At 42.7% G+C, this 6,664-nt stretch overlaps 1 non-coding gene across 1 annotated transcript; it reads right to left on the bottom strand.

Moving 5' to 3' along the window:
- Positions 1-2,476: 2,476 nt before the first annotated feature.
- TRNAG-ACC (transfer RNA glycine (anticodon ACC)) lies at positions 2,477-2,549 on the bottom strand. Its single transcript has one exon. It is a non-coding gene; the product is annotated as a tRNA-Gly (tRNA).
- Between the last annotated feature and the right edge of the window lie 4,115 nt (positions 2,550-6,664).

The following is a 6,664-nucleotide window of genomic DNA, read 5'->3' as shown; positions in this document are numbered from 1 at the left end:
CCTGTGATTACCTGGTGGTGAAAATGTAACTAACTTTGCTTATTTCTAGTTGTCACAACTGATGAGACTGGTTCTCATCTAGGCCCCCCGGCTGAACGAAACCAATGGATCAGAAGCTGAAATCAGTATTTTGGTTTTAACTTTCAAGTTCTCAGCCCACAGGATATCTCAGGGCTTGGATCTCATCCCAGGGAGAGATTTTCTTTTAAATTAATTGATTGGCTGTAGATGGAAGGGCTGTGTGAACAGACCTCTTTACGTAAAATAATGAAACGCACATTGGCGCTGCCTCTGAGGCTGTGGAAGTGTGTTACCAGGAGGCCCAAAGGCACGAAGGCCACATGAATTCAAAGAGGCCTATTTTACCCACACAAAGGCAGGAAAACATTTTAATTTTCTTCTTGAGGTCTGATTTTCTCTTCTCAAGGCAAAATAATCTCATCTGGCCATAAATATGCAAAATGACTTTCCTTTTGCTCCAGCTAATTGCTGCAGAACAGATGGATAGAAAGGCGGAAAGAATAGTAGAAAGGGCACTGGTTTCTAACCCCCTGGAATTAACACAGAAGATTTTTGTTAATTTGTCACTTTGTTTTTTAACGAAATTAAATACTACAGACGAGCCTTAAGTGACATTTGACCTCTTGTCCCATTCATGTTTCTGTCATCACTATTATGAGTTTCGTAGGTACTTGTTCAATCCTTTATCTTCTTTTGACGTATTTATGTATTTGCAACCAATATATACAACAGTTTGGTGAGTAGGTTTTTGCTTTCAATTTACCTAAGTGGTGTTATTTATCTTGATCAGCATGTAGATTCTTCCACTCAGCATTGTTTTCCAAACATATCCATATTCATACAGCTGGACCTAGTTCATTCTGTTTAACAGCTGCACAGCGGGTGTGCCTTGCTTCATGCATCACTTTCCCTGTTACTTCAACATTACTGCAGCGCACATCCCTCTATGTGTTTCCTTGTGCCAATGGGTGGTGGCTTCCCTATGGTATAGACTGGAAATGGAATTTCGAGGTTGTAGAGTACATGTATTTTCAATGTGTTGAGAGTCTACCAAAATCTTTGTATCAATTAAAATTTTACCAGAGGTATCTTAATATACAAAAGTTAGGTAATCTGGAATCATCCAAACCCACAGTCTCTACAGCCTTCCTTCCACTCACGTTTAGATGAAACCTAAACCCTCACAATGGACAACTAAATGCTGCCATCAAAGTCCTTCCTCGTCTCTCCAACCTCAGTCTGATCATATTAGACGGGGTGGATGAGAACTTGGATAAGGCTGTGACTGGTGAAGAAGCAGCCTCACTGTGGCTGGCGAGGCAGGGAATGTTTGGTATTTTGTGGGTACAGAGCAACCCTGTTTTTGTCTTTCCTTACACACAGTTTAGATGTAGGTTCCTTTTGTCTCACTTTGAATGACCTTGGCTGATGTTGGTGTCCTGTGATCTGGTTTATGTCTGACAGCAGAACACCATGATCTAGCTGGGTCAAATTCCTTCCCAGGTGCACTCTTTTTAAAGCTTTGCTAACAAAACACAGAAATTCTCTGCTCTGGGCTAAGAATTCATATGTTGAAGTCCTCACGCCCCAACATGACTATATTTGGAGATAGGGCCTTTAAAGAAGAAATTAAGGTTAAATGAGGTCATATAACAAAACACCAGAAAGATTTCGCTTTCCACGTGCGTGCACTCCAGGAAGGCCACGGGAGCACACAGTGGGAAGGTGGCCCTCTACAAGCCAGGAGAGAGCCTCACCAGGAGCCGAGCTGGCTGGCACCTTGATCTGAAACTTCCCAGCCCACAGAACTGTGAGAAAATACATCTCTGTTGTTGAAGTTCCTGCATCTGTGGGATTCTGTCACGGTCACCTGAGCAGATCATACACCCATACTTCCCTGCTCTTCTTGGTTCTTCTTCCCACTGGCAACCCTTTATGACAGTTTCTTCTGGCATTCATTCTGCCTCTATTTTTGAATTACATATGGTGCCGTCTTTTGACTCATCAATTTTAGACATTATCTATTAATTTCCTGTTGTGGGAGGTAAGTATTTAGCTTTGTTGTACTGCTTCCTCGCCCCCAACCTCCCACTCTAGTTACAACTTTTGGGTTAAATCAAAATGCGGAATTTACATTACTTTCTTAATTATTGGGGAAATTGTCAGGACAATACCTCTTGCCCTTGGTAAGTGCAGACGTCCCTGCAGAGGCAAGTTGCTTGTCATGTGGACGAGGAGAAGACTCGCATCCTGAGAACAGGAGTACGCAGAAAGAGTGAGTGACGGTGGCTCAGTCACTAGTGTTCATTCCTTTCCCCAAACTCATCCATCAGAGACCATACTCCTGTACCCTAGGGAATAGTTTGTAAATAAGGAAAAAGAGGCCAGAAAAATTCTTCCTATATTTTTGCCTCCAGGGAAATGAAAAATGGGTCCCCCCCTCTTTTTTTTTTAAAGGAGATACTGGGGATTGAACCCAGCATCTCATGCATGGTAAGCATGCACTCTACCACTGAGCTATACCCTCCATCTAAGAGCTCTCTCCCTTTAATGAAACCTTAAGTGGGGAATAAATGCTCCCTCCTCTACAGGAGCCTGCAGCAGTAACAGTGTTAGGGACTCAGCAATGCCAGGACCCAAGGCTTCCCTTACACTTAAGCCAACTCAATAGTTCACCGGTAGTTGAGTGTGGCAAGTAGGTACCGAGGAATGAGCAGCTTAGGAAGTTCCAAGTGAACTGTGAAGCCAGTCAGATTTCTCAGTCGCTTGCTCTTTGAACTGGACTCTACCATGAATCTGCCATGTTCAGTGTCCTGCTGAACAATAGACTTTAAAAATGATGCACACACAGCCCTAAATTTGCTGAGCTATTCTCAGACTCAGCCGAGCTCATTTCAGAGCATTCAGACTGTCCCGCAATTAGCTGCTGACACCATCCTGAAATAATATAGAGCCAGGCCAGTAATTATACACTGGAAGAAACTATGTATAGAAAAGCTCATTAACTTGTGGGGTGGTGCAATTTCTGAAGTGGGAGCCTTTCAGACAGGATGGTAGTGCCCATGTTGGTGTGGCTGAAAATCCAACTGCAAATCCTTAGCTCAATATTTAACAACATCCTGCTGGAAAAGCATCAAAGAGCTTCTCAGGGTTTCTGGGTCAAGTGATTAAAAGGGTCAGGCCTTTCCCTGTATAGTTCACCTGTAGGTGGCACTATAAGAGTAGTCCGGGGAAGACCTACACTAACCTACCAGTCTTTAAAAGGGACCTCAGTCATCAATCAGGGTTGTCACCATCATCATGTCAGCATCATCATCATTGGTCATTATTATAGTCATTCTGAGCATTGTTCATTTAGGAACTTGGTGCATGTGGAGTCACTCTAGACCCCATTTCCCTCTGTTCTGTAACCACAGATTTATACTCCAAAGGACTTTTATCTTACACATGTATGCAACAGTCTCCTGGGGTTCCTTTGTTTGTAGCCCTTGCCCCACTGAGCTCTCCAGAATGGAAGGCAGCCCCTGTAGGCCTGTGCCCGATCTTTGACGCAATCATCTGCTCTTTTTTCACATATAGAATCTTTCCCACTCTCACTCTCTTGACATCGCTTGTGAGCTTCTAGAATTCAGGGGCGTTGTCTTATTTTTTGTCATATTCCCCAAACGTGGACACATAGTCAATTCTCAACAAATATCTGGTGAATGAATGAATGAAAGGAGCAGAGGATTAAGTAAAAAGCCCCATCAGTTACTTTCTTAAAGGCAGGGATGCAGAGAGGAAGAGAAATCTCTAGTCTTACTCTCACTAAAAAGTTTAACCTTGTCTTTGGGGATTTCTTGGGGGAAGGAGGGAGAAGCTACAAGAAAGTCTCTTTTTCGAGGAAAGAATGTCACATTATCCTCTCCAGAGACAGGCATGTTGGACAACAGCCCTCAGAAATCCCCACCCTTTTCTTTGTAGACAGAGCTTTGAATTTGTGGCTCCTTCCCGATCCCAGAGGTCAATCATGAAGAATTTAAGTGACAGTCCCCATCGCATTGCTAGGGAATGGTTTAGGCTTGAATTCTGGCTCATGAGATCTGAGGGTATCCTATTTGGAGAGTTTGGGAGAAATTTTTCTCACTAAAAAAAAAAAAAAGAAAAAAAGAAAACCATGTGGGCAAAACACTTTTATTCTTGAGTAGATGTTGTTGGATTGGCGTGTGGCACCTGGAACATCTGCAGCCATCTTGTGGTCCAGAGAGACCTTGCTCTCATGCCAGTGAGATGGAGCACTCCTGGCTTTTGAGGGAGTCATAAAATCATGGATTTACCTTACACTAGAAACGGTCTTTTTTTTTTTGGACTTACTGAAAAATAGTAAATCCCTTATTTAAACTTCTATTAGTTGACTCTACTATTTCTTACAGCCAAAAGTATCACAATTGACAGAACTCACGATCTTTCTGTAGTGTTTTTCTTATGGAATGTGCTGGATAGCTTCCCTCTGCCCTTCCAGATACACTTTCCACTCTTTTCTATCCTGCTCTCTACTCTGAAAGGCTGACCTATATCTACTCTCTCTGTCCTCTCATCTTACCAACAAGGGTAAAAACCAGTGCCTTTCTGAGTTTGCAGATTGTATGCCAACATACTATTTCTCATCAAAAGTTATGTTACTGAAGTTGCCTTTTTAATTTTGTCCAAAGCTAAATCCAAATTTGGTGGCTTATAATTTGATTCCATGTATCACTCAGGGTCCCAGTAAGACAGAGATGGCTTACTCAAATTCGGGTAATTCAGGGGAGATATTTTTAAACAAAGGTGTGGGCAGGGCGGTGGTAGCCACAAGGCTGGTCGAAGTTAGTCATCCATTCTCTCTGCTTGAATCCAACTCAAGCTGATCCAAGTCCAAAATCAGTTAGAAGCCTAGTTCTTCCCGGAACGTTGTTGGATCCAAATGTTGCCTTCCTCCACCAACACCTTCTCTCAGCCAAATTCTTCTCTTTCTTCTAGAAGGATTCCAAGTTACACATTTTTTGGAAAGTCTCCCTGTTCTTGATGAACCAGCATTTCCTGAGCCTTCACTTAGAGTTCCACCACCTTGTTATTCATGCTCAACATTTATATTGAAATTCCTTGGGAATAGAGACCGCTTATAAAACTTACTGCTCAATAGAGCAATACCACCATTATAACACATGATTACTTTTCTTTTGATAAAATATATGTAATGTAAAAACTTATCATTTTAACCAGTTTTAAGTGTGCAGTTCAGTGGCAGTAAGTGCATTCACATTATTGGGCAGCCATCACCACTGTTCATCTCCAGACCTTTTTCATCATCCTAAATGGAAACTCTGTTCCCATGAGACACTAACTCTCATTCCCCTCTAGCCCCAGGGAACCCCTATTCCCCTTTCTGTAGTCCATACTTTATTCAGATTTCCTCAGTTTTTATTTAAGGACATTTTTTCTGCTCTAGAATTCTCTCTAGGAGACCACATTGCATTTATTTGTCATGTCTCTTTAGGTGACTCTTGGTTGTCACATTTTCTTAGATTCTTCTTATTTTTGATGACTTTGATAGTTTTGAAGGGTACTGGAATTTTGTAGGATGCTCCTTTATTGAAACTTGCCTAATATTTTTCTTATGTTTTACTGGGGTATGGGGTCCTGGAAAGAAGATCACAGAGATAAAAGTTATCTACTAATTAACAAAATTTATGACTACTGAGGTCGACCTTGATCATCTGGAGGCAGGAGTGTTTGTCAAGGTTTTCTACTGAAAAGTTACTCTTTTTCCCCTTCCTTTTCCATAGTATACTTTTTTGGAAGGAAGTTAAGGAATAGAGAGTAATGGAGTTAATTTTTAAATTACTGCAAGAGACACTTTCTGTGGCATCTGCCCAGCTCACATGGTTCCCCATTCCTGGGGAAATTCCCTCCCCTAAATCCTCAAGGGTAGCCCTCCACAGCCCCCACCCTTTCAACACCTTTTCCCTTCAGCCACCAGATTTGTTCTAGGAAGCCCTGTCTCTTGGCAACAGATGTTTAGAGAAAGTCGAGTCAACAAAGTCCCTTCTCCAGGTGCTTGGGCAAGTCAGGCTCTCTGCATGCCCAAGCTCAATACACAGCTACGTAATTAATGACTGTTTAATTACACCTTTCACTTGACTATTAATAATGCAAATACTGTAGCTCAGACACTTTCACATTGGTGACTGCCTAGCTAGTATCCAGGCCTCCCTCCTCTAGCCTTTCCCGCACACACCCAATTTTATTTCTAAGACTGTTTCTCCTGTGCAACACATGTGCCCCAAGGAATGGAACCCCACCCCCAGCTCCAGGAGTGGGCCTAATTGCTCCAAGAGTAATCCCATCTTCCTCATCTGTGATAGGTTCAGAAACAGGCATCGGACTCAATTAAGGACAATGAGATGTGTGGAAAATTCGCTTGCGCCACCTGGGAGATGGTCTTTGCTCTCTTTGGGGTAGTTGGGAATGGGCCCTCTCTCCCTTCGGGATGTTGTCATACAGAGACTGGACCATTGCATACAACACTATACCTGCTCCAAAGGTAGCTGGAACACAGAGGAAGGCAAGCTAGAGAATGTCAGGGAGATGGGGCAAGAACTGTGCGGACGCCCACCCTGCCTCT

The sequence above is a fragment of the Vicugna pacos genome, chromosome 14 (assembly GCF_048564905.1).
Source record: "Vicugna pacos chromosome 14, VicPac4, whole genome shotgun sequence".
Taxonomy (NCBI): Eukaryota; Metazoa; Chordata; class Mammalia; order Artiodactyla; family Camelidae; genus Vicugna; species Vicugna pacos.
The sequence above is the reverse complement of the archived record's forward strand: the minus strand, read 5'-3'. Positions and strand labels throughout refer to the sequence as shown.